Source organism: Macaca thibetana, chromosome 6, assembly GCF_024542745.1.
Source record: "Macaca thibetana thibetana isolate TM-01 chromosome 6, ASM2454274v1, whole genome shotgun sequence".
In the NCBI taxonomy this organism is placed as follows: domain Eukaryota; kingdom Metazoa; phylum Chordata; class Mammalia; order Primates; family Cercopithecidae; genus Macaca; species Macaca thibetana.
Genome location: NC_065583.1, coordinates 167447059 through 167469369, shown reverse-complemented (window position 1 = coordinate 167469369; position 22311 = coordinate 167447059). Strand labels below are relative to the sequence as shown.

General features: G+C 38.8%; 1 protein-coding gene across 4 annotated transcripts in view; it reads right to left on the bottom strand.

Annotated features, from left to right (window-relative positions):
* SEMA5A (semaphorin 5A) overlaps positions 1-22311 on the bottom strand; it is a 512129-nt gene that overhangs the window by 237466 nt on the left and 252352 nt on the right. The gene's annotated exons all lie outside the window — the stretch shown is intronic.

Here is a 22311-nt window from a genome sequence, read left to right as displayed (position 1 = left end):
AATTGGAAGTAAAACAGTCCTCAGCAAATGCAAAAGAACGGAAATCGTAAAAAACTGTCTCTCAGACAACAGCGTAATCAAATTAGAACTCAGGATTAAGAAACCCACTCAAAACCACACAACTACTTGGAAAGTGAACAACCTGCTCCTGAATGACTACTGTAAATAACAAAATGTAGGCAGAAATAAAGATGTTCTTTGAAACCAATGAGAACAAAGACACAATGTACCAGAATCTCTGGAATACATTTAAAGCAGTGTATAGAGGGAAATTTATAGTACTAAATGCCCAAAAAAGAAAGCAAGAAAGATCTAAAATTGACACACTTACATCAGAATTAATAGAACTAGAGAAACAAGAGCAAACAAATTCAAAAGCTAGCAGAAGGCAAGAAATAACTAAGATCAGAGCAGAGCTAAAGGAGATAGACACATGAAAAACCCTTCAAAAAAATCAATGAATCCAGGAGCTGGTTTATTGAAAAGATCAACAAAATAGACTGCTAGCCAGACTAATAAAGAAAAAAAGAGAGAAGAATCAAATAGATGCAATAAAAAAAAGATAAAGCATATATCACTACCTATCCCACAGAAATACAAACTACCATCAGAAAATACTACAAACACCTCTATGCAAATAAACTAGAAAATCTAGAAGAAATGGAAACGTTCCAGGACACATACACCCTCCCAAGACTAAACCAGGAAGAAGTCGAATCCTTGAATAGACCAATAACAAGTTCTAAAACTGAGGAAGCAATTAATAGCCCACCAACCAAAAAAAGTTGAGGACCAGATGGATTCACAGCCAAATTCTACCAAAGGTACAAAGAGAAGCTGGTACCATTCCTTGTAAAACTATTCCAAACAACAGAAAAAGAGGGAATCCTCCCCGACTCATTTCATGAGGCCAGCATCATCCTAATACCAAAACCTGGCAGAGACACAACAAAAAAAGAAAATTTCAGGCCAATATCCCTGATGATCATTGATGTGAAAATCCTCAATAAAACACTGGCAAACTGAATCCAGCAGCACATCAAAAAGCTTGTCCACCACAATCAAGTCATCTTCATTGTGAGGATGCAGGCTGGTTCAACATACGCAAATCAATCAAGGTAATCCATCACTTAAACAAAATCAATGAGAAATAACATATGATTATTTCAATAGATGCAGAAAAGGCCTTTGACAAAATTCAACAACCCTTCATGCTAAAAACTTTCAATAAACTAGGTATTGATGGAACATATCTCAAATAATAAGAGCTATTTATGACAAACCCACAGCCAACATCATACTGAATGGGCGAAAAACTGGAAGCATTCCCTTTGAAAACCAGCACAAGACAAGGATGCCCTCTCTCACCACTCCAATTAAACACAATATTGGAAGTTCTGGCCAGGGCAATGAGGCAAAAGAAAGAACTAAAGTGAATTCAATTAGGAAAACAGGAAGTCAAATTGTCTCTGTTTGCAGATGACATGATTATATATTTAGAAAATCCCATTGTCTCAGCCCAAAATCTCCTTAAGCTGATAAGCAACTTCAGCAAAGTCTCAGGATACAAAATCAATGTGCAAAAATCACAAGCATACCCATACACCAGTAACAGACAAATAGCCAAATCATGAGTGGACACCCATTCACAATTGCTACAAAGAGAATAAAATGCCTAAGAATACAACTTACAATGGATGTGAAGGACTTCTTCAAGGAGAACTACAAACCACTGCTCAAGGAAATATGACAGAACACAAACAAATGGAAAAACATTCCATGCTCATGGATAGGAAAAATCAGTATCGTGAAAATGGCCACACTGCCCAAAGTAATTTATAGATTCAATGCTATTCAAATCAAGCTACCGCTGACTTTCTTCACAGAATTGGCAAAATGTACTTTAAATTTCATATGGAACCAAAAAAGAGCCCACATAACCAAGACAATCCTAAGCAACAAGAACAAAGCTGGAGGCATCATGCTACCTGAATTCAAACTATACTACAAGGCTACAGTAAAACAGCATGGTACTGGTACCAAAACAGATATATATACCAATGGAACAGAACAAAGGCCTCAGAAATATCACCACACATCTACAACCATCAGATCTTTGACAAACCTGACAAAAACAAGCAATGGGAAAAGGATTCTCTCTTTCTTAAATGGTGTTGGGAAAACTGGCTAAACATGTGCAGAAAACTGAAACTGGATCCCTTCCTTACCTTATACAAAAATTAACCCAAGATATATTAAAGACTTAAATGTGAGACCTAAAACCATAAAAACCCCAGAAGAAAACCTAGGCAATACCATTCAGGACATAGGCATGGGCAAAGACTTCATGACTAAAATACCAAAAGCAATGGCAACGAAAGTCAAAATAGACAAATGGGATCTAGCTAAACTAAACAGCTTCTGCACAGCAAAAGAAACTATCATCAGAGTGAACAGGCAACCTAAAGAAAGGGAGAAAATGTTTGCAATCTACCCTTCTGACAAAAGGCTAATGTCCAGAATCTACAAAGAATTTAAACAAATTTACAAAAAGAACAAAAAACCCCATCACGAAGTGGGCAAAGGATATGAACAGACACTTCTCCAAAGAAGGCATTTATGCCGCCAACAAACATGAAAAAATGCTCGTCATCATTGGTCATTAGAGTAATGCAAATCAAAACCACAATGAGATACCACGTCATGTCAGTTAGAATGGTGATCGTTAAAGAATCAAGAAACAACAGATGCTGGAGAGGATATGGAGAAATAGGAATGCTTTTACACTATTGGTGAGAGTGTAAATTAGTTCAACCATTGTGGATGACAGTGTGGCAATTCCTGAAGAATTTAGAACTAAAAATACCATTTGACCCAGCAATCCCATTACTGGATATATATCCAAAGGATTATAAATCATTCTACTATTAAGAAACATGCACACATATATTTATTGTGGCACTGTTCACAATAGCAAAGACTTGAAATCAACTCAAATGCCCATCAATGATAGACTAGATAAAGAAAATGTGGCACATATACACCATGGAATACTATGACGCCATATAAAAGGATGAGTTCCTGTCCTGTACAGGGACATGGATGATGCTGGAAACCATCATTCTCAGTAAACTAACACAAGAACAGAAAGCCAAACACCACATGTTCTCACTCATAAGTGGGAGTTGAACAATAAGAACACATGGACACAGGGAGGGGAAAAATCACACACTGTCAGGGGTAGGGGTGCTAGGGGAGGGATAGCATTAGGAGAAATACCTAATGTAGACAATGAGTTGATGGGTGCAGCAAACAACCATGGCATATGTATACCTATGTAACAGACCTGCATGTTCTGCACATGTACCCCAGAACTTAAACTATAATTTAAAAAGAACACATCTAGTAGAGACAGCATTGACTTATCAATAGACCCAAAAAACATGTTTAAATCAAATTCTGGAGTCGTTTTTATTTTACTTTATCAGTAATTTTAAAATCAGCTGCATTTACTAAAGATTATTAAAGTTATGTAAACTTGAAAAAAAAATAAGAAGTCCCAGCTGATGAGGTCTCAGTTGGTAATAAGGAACTTACTGAGAAGTGGAGTGATGGCAACCCTTGCTGTGCTTTAGCAAAGAGACTAGTGGCATTTTGTCCCTGCCCTAGAGATCTGTGGAACTTTGAACTTGAGAGAGATTATTTAGGATATCTGGTAGAAGACATTTCTAAGCAGTAAAGCATTCAAGAGGTGATCTGATGGTTTCTAAAAGTGTATGTTCATATGCATGAACAAAGAGATTATCTGAAATTGGTACTTAAAATTAAAAGGAAAGCAAAGCATAAAAGTTGGGAAAATTTGCAGTATGGCCATGTGGTAGAAAAGAAAAACCCATTTTCTGGGGAAAAAAATCAAGCCTGCTGCAGAAATGTACATAAGTAAAGAACAGCCAAATGTTAATAACCAAGACAATGGGGAATATATTTCCAGAGCATTTCAGAGACCTTCATGGAAGCCCCTCTCATCACAGGCCTGGAGGCCTAGGAGGGAAAAATGGTTTTGTGGGTGAAGCCCAGGGCCCTGCTGTTCTGTGCAGCCTCAGAACACAGTACCCTGTATCACATATAGTCCAGCTCCAGCCATGGCTAAAGGGGCCAATGTACAGCTCAGGCCAAGGCTTCAGAGGATGTGAGCCCCAAGCCTCAGCAGCTTCCATGTGGTGCTGGGTCTGCAAGTGCACAGAAGGTGAGACTTGAGGTTTGGGAACCTCCACCTAGATTTCAGAGGATGTTTGTAAACATCTTACTGTCCAGGCAGAAGTCTGCTGCAGGGGTGGACCCCTCGTGGGGAACCTATAGTAGGGCAGTGCAGGACGGGAATGTGGGGTTGGAGTCCCAGTATGGAGTCCCCACTGGAACACTGCCTAGTGGAGCTGTGAGAAGAGGGCCACCATCCTCCAGACCCCAGAATTATAGATCCATGAACAACTTGCACTATGCATCTGGAAAACCCACAGGAACTCAACACCAGCTCATGAAAGCAGCCAAGGGGGCTGTACCATGCAAAGCCAGAGGGGCAGAGCTGCCAAAGGCCTTGGGAGCCCACCCTTTATGTTAGTATGGTCTCGATGCAAGACATAGAGTCAAAGAAGACTACTTTGGAGCTTTAAGATTGAATGATGGCCCTGCTGGGTTTTGGACTTGGATGGGGTCTCTAGACCCTTTGTTTTGGCCAATTTCCCCCATTTGGGATGTGAACATTTACCCAATGCCTGTACCCCTATTGTATCTTGGAAGTAACTAACTTGTTTTCGATTTTACAGAGACTTGGCTTGTCTCAGATGTGACTTTGGACATGGATTTTTGAGTTAATGCTGGAATGAGATAAGAGTATGGGGGATTGTTGGGAAGCCATGATTGATTTTGAAGTGTGAAAAGGACATAAGATTTTGGAGGGGCCAGGGGCAGAATGATATGGCTTAGCTCTGTGTCCCACCCAAATCTCATGTTGAATTATAATCCCTGCATAACAGGGGAGGGGCCTGGTGGAAGGTGATTGGAACGTAGGGGCAGATTTCCCCCTTGCTGTTCTCATGATAGTGAGTGAGTTTTCATGAGATCTGATGGTTTAACAACGTGCAGCACTTCCCCCTTCACTTTCCCTCTCTCTCTCTCTCTCTCCTGCCCCACCACGGTATGACACGCTTGCTCTCCCTTTGCCTTTTGACATGATTGTAAGTTTCCTGAGGCCTCCAATTCATGCTTCCTGTTAAGCCCGTGGAACTATGAGTCAATTAAACCTCTTTTCTTCATAAATTACCCAGCCTCAGTCTCAGGTAGTTCTTGACAGCAGCGTGATAACTGACTAATATCAACTTGCATAGGACCATTTTGTCACTTGGCCTGCTGAGGCTAAAACATTAACTATCCAGCCCTTTCCAAGAAAGAGGTGACTGAACCCTGATGCCGAATGATGAGTGCTTGCAGGACGGGATTTTGGAGCAATTTCTTTTAACATGTATTTTTTCTTAGAGGAATTCCATCTTAGGAGTTGGAAAAAAATACCAATGTTGAAAGCAAATCTAATACCAGGGCTTTGTACACTGACAAATCCAGGACCCCTAATTACAGATTCTGATATTTTACTTTACATTTACTGCAGCAGATGTCTTTGTATTCAATAGATTCCATTTAATTGTTAATAAATGGACCAGTTACTACAAAGAGCACATGATTCCTATTGCTCTTTTCAATGAAAATAGAAAAGTAAAGAAAAGAAAGGCAAAGATGAAAGTGGGAAAGGTCCTTCAAGACCACCTGAGCAGCATCATTCTTCACAGGTGGGAAAGTGAAGTACATCTGGACACAGGACTTGGCCCAGGCCACACAGCCCTTGCAGAACCAGGACTCCCTGAGCCTGATCCCCTGTTAGTGCCTATTTCCATGAACAGGACCGGGGTTACTACTCATAGGAAAAGCTCTCACTTGCCCAGCCTCAAATTATAATTATATCAAGGATGACAATGTAAACATGACATTTGAAGTCCAGTTTCCTACATTAAAACACGCAGTGTTCAAGACTTCAGTTATTTTGGTACATAGGCAAATTGGATACCTCTGAAATTAAGAGAAACAATAATTTGAAAAGCAAACCAAAATTTTTAGGTGGAGGACTCTCAAGTTAACCAAGCTTGCTAAGATGAGAACATCACTGACAACAGCAATATTCATCCAATTATCTTCCTCAGACCTGGAAAGAAATTGTTCCAATTATTAATAAAATGTAAAGTTTTAGAAAATAACAATAAATAATTATATGTGTAGGTATATCTGTGTATATACAATTTAAATAATTCTTCCATTAATCTAACCCTATTCTTCATTAATAATATTAGTTAACATGAATTAAGAACTTCAAGGCATGAGAAAAACCACTTTAAAAGTCTCATTTAAGTTTCATAATAACCCTATGAGGTAGGAACAATTATCATCCATCCTTTATAGATGAGAAACCAAATATATTTATATTACTGAGTTAAGATGAGTTATCAGAATTTCATTTCTAACATTTAATGATCCTGGTAGTACAGAAAATACACATAAATATCAGTTACTGTACTTGGATAATGTATCTTTACTTCTATAGGAATAAAATTTCCATTTTCCCTCTAGCACAGAATTTTTCTTTTCTATGATGTCAATACCTTTACTTCATGCAAATACCTATTTCAAGCCAGTCAACAACTCCCATCCAAAATGTTTTCCCTATAATTTTCATATATATTTATAACCATGGTCCCCAAATAGGGATAGTTTTGCCCCCCAGGGGACATTCAGCAATGTCTGGATACATTTCCAGTTGTCACAGCTGGGAAGGGTTGTTACTGGCATTTAGTGGGTAGAGTCCAGGATGATGCTAAATATCCTATGCTGCACAGGGCAGCCTACACAACAGTGAATTATCTAGCATAAAAAGTCAACTGTGCCAAGACTGAGAAACCCTGCTTTATATGAAAAGCAAATCCCATACTCATATTATTGTATTGATTCTCTCTTGACTTATGGACTAACAAGGTTCTTCAGGGACAACAAGAATTATCTGGATTCTTACAGACCCCCAGATCACCAAACAGTGTAAGGCAAATAGAGCCATACAACCTGATTGACAGGAACCAAGAGATACTGCTGTCCCAGACCAGGGAGAAGACAGCATGCCGTGACTAATGGGCAACAGTCAATAATTTCATATCCTCTTTGTGATACAGGCACTTTTTTTTTTTTTTTTTTTTTTTTTTTTTTTTGAGACAGAGCCTTGCTCTGTCACCCAGGCTGGAGTGCAGTGGTGCAATCTCGGCTCACTGCAACTTCTGCTGACCGGGTTCTGCCTCAGCCTCCCAAGTAGCTGGGATTACAGGCGCTTATGTAGTTACAGCCACCACGCCTGGCTAATTTTTGTATTTTTAGTAGAGACAGGGTTTTACCGTCTTGGCCAGGCTGGTCTTAAATTCCTGACCTCATGATCCACCCGCCAGAGCCTCCCAAAGTGCTGGGATTACAGAGGTTAGCCACCGTGCCCAGACCAGGCACCTTTTAAGTAATGTGAGAGACAGTTCATGCCTCATTTCCTTCCACCTTTAACACAAGAGCATCATGGCAGATTAGTTTAAATCTTGGAGCAAAAATATTAATGCCAAACACTTAAAATGAATAAAAATAAAATTACAAAAACCCATCAAATAGAAGAAAGTAAAACAAACAAAACAAAAAAAATGAAGCGAAGAGGAAGTTGGTTGGAAAGACATGAGACCAAACGTGATTCAGGCAGTGAGTCCTGTGAACATGGGTATGGGCCACATATTTGTCTTTATGGTTTTCAATAATGCAGAGAAGAGGACATAGGATTTCTAAAGGCAGAACCCTGAAAAAGCAATAACTCACCCATTCCTAAAACTTTCAACCAATGTAATACACATGTACAAAATGACATATTCTTTCCTCTCTGAAAAATGAATATTGAGGAAAATGAGCACTATACAACATATATTTATACCTAAATCCTAAATACTTTTTCTAGAAAATAAGAAAAAACAGTATAATCTCAAGTGTCAGAGGTCCATGGAGGCATCATGCACTTTCTGGCAGTTGTAGCTGACCAGATGGATAAAGGAACCTCCAAGCGGACCCTTCCTATGTCATCAGATTGCTCTAAAATACATAATTCCATCTTCTCACATGTGCACCTCCCCATCCCACAGCATCAATCCTAAATTCCTAGTGGTAGGCAAAATAGAGTCCCACTTCCTAATCCTTACAACCTGTGACCATGTTATACTTCATGGCAAGGGGAAAGTTTAGATTGCAGACAGAATTAAGACTGTTAATCGATTGAGCCATGAAAATCAGGTATCTTGTAGAACCTGGAAAAGGCAAGGAAACTGATTCTCCACCGAAGAGCCTCCAAGAGGGAAGCAGAACTGCCAACACCTTGACCTAAGCACACTAAGACCAATTTTGAACTTCTGACATCCAAAATGGTAAGATAATAAATTTCATTGTTTTAAGCCACCGAGTATGGGATAATTTTTTTGCAGCAGTATCACAAAACTGATAGATCTCTTGTTTTAGTTTCCTTTTGCTGTCTAATAAATTGCCATAAACCTGAAGCCCCGAAGCAATACCTATGAATTATCTCTCAATTCTCATGGGTCAGGAGTCCATTCGTGGTTTAACCAGATCCTCTGTTTAGAATCTCATTGTCCTGCGACTGAGATGGCTTTTTAGGCTTGTGATAGTCTTCTAAACTCATTGGTTGCTGGAAAAAATTCAGTTCTTTGTGACTGTAGGACTGAGATCCTTTGATGCTAGGGAATGCCCACCCCTCTCTGCCCTGTGGTTCTCTATACAAGATGGAATTTTGCTTCTTCAAAGACAAGAGAAGAGCACCTGCTGTGGCCCTTTTAAAGATTCACCTGTTAGGTCAGATTCATCCAGGATGATGTCCCTTTTGACTAACCTATACTCAACTGATTAGAGTTCTTAATTCCATCTGCAAAATCCCCTTACTCTTACCATATAAGGTAAACTAATTATGGTCCTGCCCACACTCAAGGAGAGGAGATCATACAGGGTATGTCCACCAGGGGGCAGAATCCTGGGGCCATCCTGGAATTCCACCCACCACACTCCGTGGCTGGGCAAAGTAGCTAATGTGCCAGTTTGCCTCTGCCTGTTAATTTTTAACCAAATGCCCCAACACAGGCAAGTTAGTAAGTTTTGTCCACTGCCCTGGACATGCTCAGTATTAGATAGATAGAACATATGCAAATGTAGGCACGTTCCTCTCTCTCCAATGACTGTTCCCAAGGTGTTCCCCAACTGCCCCTCAACAGTCTCGAAGAGTGCTCAAACTTCACCTTATTTTCATAATCACAGGACACAACACAGAACCCGAGGTACATGGACTTAATCACTATACATCTCCATGCATGTGATACGTGGTCTTACTAAAAAAATAGATAGATAGATAGATAGATAGATAGATAGATAGATAGATAGATAGATAGACAGACAGACAGACAGACAGGCAGACAGATAACAGATAATAGATAGATGATAGATAACAGATGATGGATAAATATCAAATGATAGATAACAGATGATAGATAACAGGTAATAGACTAATAGATAGATATTAGATAGATAGACAGATGAGAGATAGATGCTATCTGTGCCAATTTTTTTCTCTTGATTGAATACTCTAATTCCAAATGAAAGCACACCATAATGGATATCTAACACAATAGTCATTTGCAGTAGGCTATAAAACAGTAGCTAATACAGAATTCTGAGAGAAACTGGTAGTGACAAGGAGAAAGCAAAAGACCTTCAGTTTCATAATGTAAACTCAAACTCAGATTTGCTTGCCTGAAAAGTATCAATGTAGACACATCCTGAATGAATTATGTAGAGAAGGCAACCGTTAGGGAGTTAACAATGAGCCAGCATATAAGGAAAGATGACAATATAATTACTTCCATTCCTTTTCTATAATGGATTGAGCTGATTCAAATTCGACATATTTCATCAATTTTTTTTTTTAACAATCGCAAGTGATGGTATTTTTCCCTTTATTTGCTAACTCAGTAATTCTTTTAGTGGGTAAAATTTTGAGGAAATCACAAATGAAACAGACTCCCTGATCATTGGCTAATACAGACCTAAGATGTTTTTGTATAAAATGAAGAACAGTCTTCTTATTTGTTCTTGCAGTTTTTAGCTGGAAGAAGCCTACCAGCACAAAAAGGATAAGCTTTAATAAATAGCTCTCCTTGTGACAATGTACTGCACATTGCTTCAATTATAGTTCTATTCTAGTACTGGGGGAGGGAAGGATCCGTCCTGGCAGCCAGAACCCTGCCCAAGAAAATGTGATGATAACACAGGAAGGGGGCACCCCCTTAGTCAGCCAGACAGACTCTACCAGTCTGAGGCAGACTTCCCAGCAAGAAAATTCTCACATCCTCCTATTCTAATAATAGAACCAAGTAGAGGAAGGGAGGAAGAAACATCTGTAGTTGTGTGCTAAATTCCTCAAGCCTCCAACACTTTTTGAGGCCCCTCCCTTTAATTCGAAGCATTTACACATCATTCCACAGTCTCTTTTTCCTTCCAACTATCATCTAGTATGTCTTCTACTCTAGAAAGGATTTCTAACATTTCTTGTTACAAAATGTTCCTGCGTGAAAAATGCTAGTATTTCATGATACAACTGACTCAACTCCATAGTGCAGTGTAGGATTCTGCAAACCATCTTGTTATTCTCCATAAATATACCCCTTTCCTTCTTCTGGAGAAAATCTCAATCTTCAATCACTGGGCTGTGAACCTGCCAAGACAGTGACCTCTGAGTCAGTTTGAAAGAACAAAAATGCCTAGAGCTCTTCCTCCACAAAGAAACATGGGATTAACAAGAAACTCTTTAGTCTCTCAACATACGTGACATCCAAATTAAACACACGGTTTAACACAAACTATAGTTGCCCTGTTAAAACTATCAGTCAAAAGACTCAAAACTAGCCAGGCCTGGTTCTTCTCTAAGCCAGACATAAACACCAGCTCACAAGTTCCCACAATATCTGTTTCTAGATATGTGATCCATCTCCCTGCCAATCATTCCTCCACAGGCAGGCAGAGGTGACTTTTGAAGCTTCAAGGATTGATCTCAGCAGCATAGCATGGAGAACACACTCTCAAGGAGATGAAAAGCCCTTCTCAAGTCATGAGGGTGACCTCCTGTAATGACCTTGACCCAAATGTTCTGGTGATGGCTGCTTCATAGCGAGCAAAAGGAATACTGTCTTAACAACAATTTATTGTCTATTTTAAAATAAGCAGAAAAAATAGATTTAGAATGTTTTTGACACAAAGTAATGATAAATGGTTGAGGTGATGCATACCCCCAATTAGCCAGATTTGATCATTATACATTGTATTTGCTTGTATCAAAATATCACAAGTGTTCCATATGTAGGTACAACTATAATGTATCCATACAACTTTTTTTTTAAAGGATGCTTCCACGAAAACTGAGGCAGGCTGCACTAAGTGATATTTATCTGTTTGTATAATGTTGCAGAATGCTAGGAGTTTGTTTCACCATATTGACTAAATACACTTGCTAAGATAAGGTGTAGCAATTCTATCTTTAACATTATAATAAAAAGAGTTACCCAGGAGACTTCTTATGAGCCTGTATTTGATAATATGCCATGTGTATTATACATAGTTGGGTTACCTTTAACTGATTATAACAACATAAAGGCAAATTTTCAAGTAATTGCAATGTTTTCATAAGATGATTGTTAAAATTTATATTATAGGCATTTTTTTTCCTACCATCGATTTTTTTCCCCCAGACTCTGGTACCCCTCTATACTCTTTTTTTCTACCTCCCAGACCATATTAATACAGTTCAGCAATCATTGTTTGCTGACTGGGTTTGACTTCCCATGTACTGCTTTGGGTAAGGGATATTTGCATGCAGACAAGTGTGGTCCTCTCGTCAGCTCACCACCTCACCGCCAGGAAACTGCCCCTTCAAGAATTGACTGACCAAGCCTGGACAGTTAACTCACTCCTCCAGTCCAAATAATATATTCCTTATTCATGTGTTTTTATTCAATCATTCATTCATATTTTCATAATCTCCCCCCCCCCTTACACACACTTATACACACATACACACACACACACACGATGTGAAGTTTTATAATTAAGTATATTAAGACTGAAAAATGGCAAATTCATCTTGGCAAATACCCAAAGGAAAGCCCATCAGCAGAGAATAAGAAACACTGAATGATAAGATAGCTGAGAGTCCCCCGAGATCTTGGCCTTGGGCCGGGCCCCTTCGCACCTTGGACCAGAACTGGCTTTGGACTCTGATCTTTGCACACATTTCCTTTTTTAGGTGCAAGCAGAACAATCGCAAGCAAATGCTGTCCGTCACTGTTTTCCTACATGTACCCAATGCATTGAGGGAGAAAACATACACTCCTGGGGTGGCCAGGAATGCAGAGGACCAGAAGCGAATGGGTCAGTTACCCACTAACCCTCCCCCATCCACCTGCACTTCTTCCAGAGACACAGGCAACTGTGCACTTGAGCACGGACACAGGCACACACATGCACGATGAATACAGACATTCATCTTTATATTAACCCAGGCAGCAGCGTGATCCAAAAAATGCCATCCATAATAACATCATCGGCTAGGGTTAGTTGAATATCTGTTAAGTGGCTTTGGTGTCAGCAAAAGTATCAAATTCAGCTTTTAGACATCACATAATACAATAGATATTATTCAGTGAAAACAGAATAGACACTACATCCTTTCATATATACATAATTCCTAAAGCTGAGTATTTCTTTGTACATGGTAATTATTTTTAGAGGAATGTAACTGAAACTTTTCCCTAAATATGATTTAAATAATAATTTAAATGTCAAAAATATTTTAATCTTATCCACTGCAATAATTTATAAACCTTTAAAAATTATATTCTTCTGAAATAAATTATATCCATTTTCTAATGTTATGTCACCCTAGTACAGGACTTGGCAAACTACAGTCAGCAGGCCAAATCAGGCCCACCATCTATTATTATAAATAAAGTTTTATTAAAACTCAGCCATCCCTATTCATATACATACTGTCTACAGCTGGCTTTGTACCGTGATGGCAGAGTTGATTAGTCATACTGGAGATCACATGTCTCCACATTTACTATCTGGCCCTGTACAGAAAATGTTTGCAAACTCTTGCTGTAGCCAAATATGGCAAAGTAACTTAAAAATTATTTCCCTCGGCCGGGCGCGGTGGCTCAAGCCTGTAATCCCAGCACTTTGGGAGGCCGAGATGGGCGGATCACGAGGTCAGGAGATCGAGACCATCCTGGCTAACACGGTGAAACCCCGTCTCTACTAAGAAATACAAAAAATAGCCGGGCGAGGTGGCAGCGCCTGTAGTCCCAGCTACTCGGGAGGCTGAGGCCGGAGAATGGCGTGAACCCGGGAGGCGGAGCTTGCAGTGAGCTGAGATCCGGCCACTGCTCTCCAGCCTGGGCTACAGAGCGAGACTCCGTCTCAAAAAAAAAAAAAAAAAAAATTGTTTCCCTCGAACCCTACTTTTTTAAAAATAAAATGTCATCATGTTCAACAAAACTCAATAGATTCTGAATATCCTTCCAAATATCCTGAATATTCTGAGTACCAGAATAGTAGATTCTGAATATTGCTGTCTTCAAAATCACTTATGGATTAAGAGAATAAGCCAGCAAATGTTTAAGATAAATGTAAAAGAGACACATGACATATCTAAAATTAATTAAAAATACTTCCCCAAACTGGGAAAATATTAAAGCATATTTTAGGATAATTTATGAATCAATAGTTCTATAGAATTATGTGACACCATCACATAAGATAATTTGAAGAAGGTTTGACAAGACAATTATCAACAAAGACACGGGTGTGGAAGAGGCAAACACAAGGGTTCCCAGTGGAACCAGGGGGCCCAAAGGAACACTGGGGGATGAAGGGTCATACAGGAAGAGCCAGGTGGGTGTGGCTGCTGCGGTGTGAGGCCATGGCCACAGCCAGTCCCAGGTGACCCAGTGGCAGCCAGTGGGGGAAACTGTAGCTGGGACTTCCCTCCCCTTTCTCCCACAGGCCTTCCAAGGACCTTTTCCGTGGCCCATGCAGCTGGCCATGAGAGGGCACAGGGGCATGACGGCAGTCACAGGAGCTTCTCAGCACAGAGGCAGGAATGGACGCTGGGAGGGGCAAGAGAAAATAGCCAGCAGGAGTTCACTTTCTTTCAAAGATGATAAAATAGGAGAAAATAAATGTGAAACTGTTCTCTACAGTGTTTATATTTCTAGCCAAGAACACTCTCATGAATGAAATTCATTTTCTAAAATTAGGGCAATGCTAAGAATAAGTCTTTTCTCCAACATTAAAATAAAAACAAATTTACCAAAAAGTGGTTGCATAATGAAGCGGCTGGAACCAAAATGTAGTCTTGGTAAGATTAAGCCCACAGTAGCTAATGTACAAGTTGTAAACTAGATCTCATTCATATCATGTTGATATTTGAAAAAAGTAGAAATGAGGACACAAAACCGAAAAAAGGAAAGCATTTTTACCTCATCCTTCAAACAAAAATATTTTTTCTCCCCAAATGATTTTTAAATTAAATGTTTCTTTTGTCAGAAAGTGAATCCTAGCCTAGTTACATTTCCATTGATGGTTTAAGCCTATTAGAGACCGTGTTGCTCACACAGCATATTGAATAGGTCTCTAATGGTATTTTCACAAATGTTTTTCTCCTACACTCTCATCAATGAGATCTGACATTTACTTCCATGTCTTCATTTATATATTATAAACACATGCAGCTGTGCATGTATAGAAACATATTTTAACTACAGTATACATATTTTAAAATAATGATATAAAGATAAAATGATTGATATTATAAAGTAAATATTATGTTATAGTCTAATTTAATGAAAGTTTTTAAACCTTAGTGCAATAATTTATGATAGAATGAATTAACATTCTGTTTCCTACATTCAACTTATATTAATTTTTAGTTTAAAAACTGCTATAACTGAAGTGGACACCTCGAACAGATACATAAATCCAATTTCTGGGGAGGCCGAGGCAGGCAGATCACAAGGTCAGGAGATTGAGACCATCCTGGCTAACATGGTGAAACTCTGCCTCTACAAAAAAAAACACAAAAAATTAGCCGGGTGTGGTGGCGGGCGCCTGTAGTCCCAGCGACTCAGGAGGCTGAGGCAGGAGAATTGCCTGAAGCCGGGAGGCAGAGGTTGCAGGGGGGTGAGATCACACCACTGCACTCCAGCCCGGGCGACAGAGCAAGACTCTGTCTAAAAAAAAAAAAAAAAAAAAAAAAAAATCCATTTTCATCATTGGCTGTTTTTAATAAATTTTGATATACTACTTTTTTGACTTTATGTACCAATCAGACAATGTTTTTTGTTGAAATTTGCCAAGAACATTTTCATCTTCACTGATGTCAAAATCTTGTGCTTAAAAATTCATCAGAAAGATTAAAAAATGAGCTTAAAGTCCACTGAAACTTGACTTTGGGGAGTTTTAAAAAAAGGTTATAAGTACATATAAGACATTTCAAAAGTGAATTTTCTAAATGTATATATTTAAAAATCAGGTAAAATTGTTACTATAGTGACTGTTGAATATCATCTTCAATAACCAAGTCACATAAGGACAGAAACCTTTTGAGGTATCTGATTTAAAAATTACTTTTAATTTTTTTTTATTTCAATAGGTTTTTTGGAAACAGGTGATATTTGGACACATGAATAAGATTTTTAGTGGTCATTTCTGAGATTTTGGTGCACCTATCACCCAAACAGTGTACACTGAACCCGGTGTGTAGTCTTTTATCCCTCACCCCGTCCCACCCTTTCCCCTGAGTCCTCAAAGTCCATTGTACCGTTCTTATGCCTTTGAATCATTAGAGTTAAGCCTCCCTCTTAGGAGTGAGAACATACAATGTTTGGTTTTCCATTCCTGAGATACTTCACTTAGAATAATGGTTTCTAGGTCCATGTAGGTTGCTATAAATGCCATTATTTCATTCCTTTTTATTTTATATATATATATATAATGTCTTCCTTGAGTGTCTTTTACTTCTTAAGGGTTTAAGAAGCCATTTCCTCACCCAGGGCCATATGAAAAATAAACTTCCCTTTGTTTTAATATCCAAGCGGAAGTTATCACAAAAGTACACAAACTTAAACTTTTAAACATGTAATTGTCAACGTTCCAGCTTTGATACTCACTGTGTGGACAATCAGTAACTGCTGCTTTTTAACAGTAGCAATAAATCTAATACATGTTATTAAATTCTGCAGTTTGTCACCATTTGTGTTTGTGTAATTTTTCTTTCATGTCTGTTGCACTTGTGCTATTTGATCATCTAATTTCTCTCTTACTTTTCTTTCTCCTCCTCCAAAATGCAGGCTTATTTGGATCAATTATTGATCTGTGTCTACATATATATCTACATATATCTATTGATATGTCTATATATAAATATATATGTGTATATAATATATATATTTATATATATTATATACATATTATATATATATCTCTAACAGCCCTATGTCCAGTATTTGAACTTGAGAAACTGTTAATCCAAATTAGTAATAATGTTTAGGCTAGAGGTGGAGGGGATATTGGGTACTTTTTGCAAAAGTGAATACACAATCAAATAAAAAATAGTAATACTGTTGGTGGCCACATTAGCTGTAACTAACACAGAGAAAAGAAATAACGAGCAATTGGTTCCTTTCTTTGTAAGATCACAATTGCAGTCCATACAGTTATATCCTCCGTGATTTACCACAAGGTAGTCCCTCTGCCAATAGTGGTGTAAGTCAATTGAAAACACATTAAATTTTAATGAATCATTTAATTAAAGGGAAAGGAGAGACATGAAAATGAAACAGGGAACAAAAGCTCACGTCACATACAGCAATGGGTGATCTCCAAATCTTGTCTCCCTGTCTTTGAAATAAGACCAGACAGCACTTGGCCTTCCTGCACATCATCACCTCGCCTCTCAGCTCGGCTGCAGCCACTCAGGGTTTGGGACTTCAAAGTGCTGTGACTCCTTAGTGCCTCATAGGCACTAAGCCTCCAGTATAAGCCCCAGCACCCCCAACCTGCCTCACTCTATGGACTTGCACAACCATGAGCTGCTTTCCATCCACATCAGCAAAGCTGTCCAAAAATGGGGCAGGGGACCCTGGCCTTCGTTTCAAAAATCACAGTTCTGCCAGATGCCACGAGATGGATGCTAAAGCTCTGTTCCTTCCATTCCTTCCTGGATTCCCCTGCCTGCTCCTCACACAAATATGGGTGTCATGACTCTTTCATGTCAACACCTATTGTGCTGAACTCTCCACTTGGAATGTCTCAACACCCAGTGCTATCCTTATGCCTTCACAAAAAAAACTCTCCCTAGATTTACTGAGCATTCTACTTGCTTAACCACTCAGAATCCAAGCACCACATGTGTCATCTGCTTTGTCCAGGGACACTGGACTTCTAAACACTTCCCCCACGGGGAAGACAATCCACTCTTCCTTTACATTGAGAGGTCTCAATGAAGAAATGGCTTCCAAACCAGCCAATAATCCAGCCCCATTTTCAGATCTACCTGGTTCAACAATTCATTCATTCATTCCTTCATTATGTCTCTCACTCATCCACTTTCACTTGCTCTGTTTTCCTCCTTTATCCCTCTCCTTCTCTTCCACCACCAGAATTCTAAACTTGCCTTTCAAATACTCACTAGACAGTTCGACTGGAATCCTCACCATCACTCAAGATCACTAGGGCCAAAGTACAGCTTCCTGTCTTCCATCCCTACAACTGGCCTACACTTCTAGCCCCTCAAAACCCACTCTCCCTGCTACTCTCCAGTGCTTCTCGGATCAGATACACTATTTTCACAGCCCCTGTGAGGGTCCATTCCCACAAAGGCTCCAGAGCTCTAGTTTCCCAGGGTTCATGTTCAAAGCAGGGATTCCCACTCCCCCAAATCCTTATTCTGTAAGCACAGAAAGGATTTGGGAATTTCCATTATTAAAAGTCCATTTGGGTGAATCTGATGATCAACAGATTCTAGAACTCCTACGTTCAAAAGGCAGTAAGCCTCTCGTCCTAACTGCCCTTTGTAATGCTGATGCTATTGACAGAGGCAGTGCCTAGGATTAAACTCCCCTTTGTGAGTTGGAATTCTGGTTTGCAAACCCCATCTACTTTTCAGAATTAAGTGAACAAAGAGAAAGATGAGAAACCAAATAATTCACACTGAATGTTTGAATCTTCGGCTAGGCAGAATTTGATAGTGGTCTAAGTGGTACATGGGAGTGACTGGGGAGAAGGACAAGTAATGGGGAAGGAGGAGGAGGAGGATTTTCTGCTCTTCCGAGTTTATGGCAAAAAGTTAACAGCGTGTGAGCTGGAGCCAGGTGGTCTGAGAGCTAATCTGGAATGCACCAAGGCTAGAGATACTTGATGCTGACCTGTTTTCCTCAAGCAAAATCAGGATAAAGATGATACCCATCAAATATAAGCACTGATAAGATTAAATGGAATAATGCATGCTGAGCTCTTACCATAGAGCTGCACATAAAATAATAACTCAGTATTAGCTATGATCATCATTATATGCGTAAGATTCAGGAAAATTTAACCTCTTTATTTTGTTACATATCTTCAGAGAACTATCTTGTACACATCCAGAAGACCTGAGTGGAAATCATTGTTCTCATCCAAATATCACTCAATGCTTCTTTAATTCTAGGTAGAATAATCAAAAAAGACACTTTGTCTCCATATGCCAAATAACAGCCCCGATCGACCAGTTAAACAACCAGATAATTACTTATCAACTAAGGGGTATTTTAATGTGATGCATGATAACTAAGGACTTAAAATCACAAACACAATCATGTTAATTCTTAAAGGGATGTGTAATTGGGGCAAGAAAATAGAGAGTTGAACCCCACAGAAGGAAAGAAATAGAATCTAAAAATATCAGTCATTTTAAAAGTTCAAAAAAAGGCTTTTAGTGTATAAAATGTATAATTAATTTACTATCTGTATATCCATTTACAGGCTTATCATATCTTTGAAGTTGAGCTAGAAATCGTCAAATACATTAACTATATTTAACCAGCTGTGGTAAACTGTGATTTGTCAAAAACTGGTAAAACACTATTTTCTTTTTAAAGCAGCTAAATGTAACATATCTACAAGGAATCCTCCTTGCATCAGCTGTAAGTACATGATATGACATAATTTATAACTATAAATATAAATTTTATATGTAAATAGAAAAGTCTCTGTGTTCTATCTGAAATACTGTACTTTTCACAAATGCATTGCTTAACAATTAATGTGGTCAAATCTTATAATGCCAAAATGTTTTTTAATTACATATTTCACACCTCTATGCTCAAGCTTAATTTGGTTACCTGTTATTCTCTAATTACAAAAAGGAATCTATATTTAAGAAAGTCTTGGACCAAATATAAAACATCATTCAGAAAGCAGGCTGGTCAAAAAGTAAAAGCTTTTGGTTTCTAAATTTGAGGATTTCTTTATGAAAATATGTCTTCTGTAGTATTTTACAATTTTTAAACTTCAGGATTTGTACAGGCAGTAATAATAGGCAGAAAAGGAGGATAAGGGGAAGGAGAAACAGCATACTTCCTACAGGTGAGACATTATGCTCCAAACTGTTATCTCAAAAAAAAAAAAAAAGATATAAAAGCATCTCCTTAGGGAGCTGTAATGGATTACTAAGTTACTATGGGCAGAAGCTTCTTGATCTCTTTCTGGGAGACAACCAGAGCAAAGAATGACGGGAAATAACAAAGGTGCGGTTAAAACTCAGAGAAGAAAACCAGCATAGCTGAGCTTCCATTATGAGAAAATTAAAGGGGTGGGGAAAAGCATGAAAACAGTGTGGGATGGCGGTCACCCAAGAAAATGCAATAATAGCTGAATGTTGGAAAGTGACAAATTCAATTTTAAAAATATATATCTATATATACACAAACATGTGTGTATATACATATATACACACACACATAGGTATACACACATACATATGTGTATATATGTGTGTGTATATACACATATATGCTTTTTCCTACGTTTTTTTCCATCAACTCAAATATTCCACAAAGGGGGAATTATGCCTGCAGGAGCACACAGCTATGGTGTGAATGACTGTGTCATCTGAGAAATTCGTATGTTGAAATCCTAACCTCTCAAGGCCAGTAGGAGGTGATTAGGTCATGAGGGTGACACCTTCTGATTGAGATTAATGCCCTGATAAAAGAGGCCTCAGAGAGCTCAGTCAGTCACCACGTCCACTAGGTGAGGACACAGAGAGAAGGTTAATTCTGTGAAGCAGAAAGTGCGCCCTCACCGGACACTGAACCTGCTGGTGCCTTGTTCTTGGACTTCCAGGCCTTCAGAACTGTGAGCAATACATTTCTGTTGTTTGTTTGTTTGTTTGTTTGTTTTTGTTTTTGAGAGAGTGTCTCACTCCAATTGCAGGCTGGAGTGTAGTGGCATGACCTTGGCTCACTATAGCCTCAAACTCCCAGGCTCAAGTGATCCTCCCACCTCAGTCTCCCGAGTAGCTGGGACATGCCACCATGTCAAGCTAAATTTTTTTGTATTTTTAGTAAAGACAGGGCTTTCCCATGTTGCCCAGACTGGTCTTGAACTCCTGGGCTCAAGCCACCTGCCCACCTCGGCCTCTCAAATCACTGGGATTACAGGTATGAACCACCATGCCTGGCCAATTTCTATTGTTTACAAGTTACCCAACCTAGGGTATTTGGGAAAACAGCCTATATAAACTAACAGACACACAAACACACATAGAGTTAAAGAATATATAGTTATAAAGTTAGGAGACAAAAATGTCCCCTAGTCATTACAAATTATACTAATGTCATTGTGACTTGAATTGTGTCCTCCCCAAAATATACGGTGAAGTCCTAACCCCCAGTACCTAACAAATAATCTCATTTGGAAATTAGGTTTTTACAGAGGTAATCAAGTTAAAATGAGATCATTAGGGTGGGCCATAATCCATATGAGTAGTGTCCTATAAAAAAGGGAAATTTGGATGCTGAGCCAGACAAGTATAGAGGAAAGAGGATGTGAAGACATGCAGAAGAAGATGGCCAAAAGGCTCGAGTGGTGATGTGTGTACCAGCTGAGAATGCCAAGGATTGCTGACAACCACCTGCAGCTAACGAGGCGAGGAAGAAGACTCCCATAGAGCCTTAAGGAAGAATACGGCCCTGCCAACACTTGGTTGTAGATTTCAGGCCTCCAGAACTGTGAGGTCATCCATTTCTGTTGTGTTAAGCCACCTAGCTTTTGTTCCTCTGTTACAGCAGGTGTTAGAAACTAATACAGATGCGTAGAATAAAAGCAACACAACCAAGTCCTTTTTTTACCTTTTAAGTTTTTTAAAAAAGTTCTTTCCTAAATAAACAAAAATACATAAGTAATTTTTAAAACTTACATAGGTTAATTTTCTAGTGCTGTACTGATTGGTTCAATTGTTAAGAATACCGACTACAAGGTCAGTTCTCTCTTTGACATAGAGTTTTGAATAAGGAGTTTGATGGAAAATATCTGCAGATTAAGGTTCTTTTTCAAGACTGTGATGGTAGCTGACATTTTTGCAGCTTTATTTATTTTTTTTTTTAGATGATTCCATTTATATGAAATATCCAGAACAGGCCAATCCATAGGAAAAATAGATTCGTGGTTACCAGGGGCTGGAGAGGGGAATGAGTGGTGACTGCTAATGGTTAGAGGGATTCTTTGGGGGATGGTGAAAATATTCTGGAATTAGATTGGAGTAATGATTATACAACTCTATGAGTATATTAACATCGAATGAATTGTATAGTTTTAAAGGGTTTTATGGTATGTGGATTATAAAGAAAACTAGTTGAATTGGAAATATCACCATAAATTTAAGACCTTTTAAGAAAAAGGTAATTGTTCTGCTCTGTTACTTAGGTGTCTAGGAGCCCCCAAGGTCCACCAGCTCTACCTTCATGAAGAACTATTACGCACACCTAGTGCCTGGGTTTTGGACTCTTAACCTTTTCCTGTAAGAAGAATCAGATCTCCTTGGAGAAG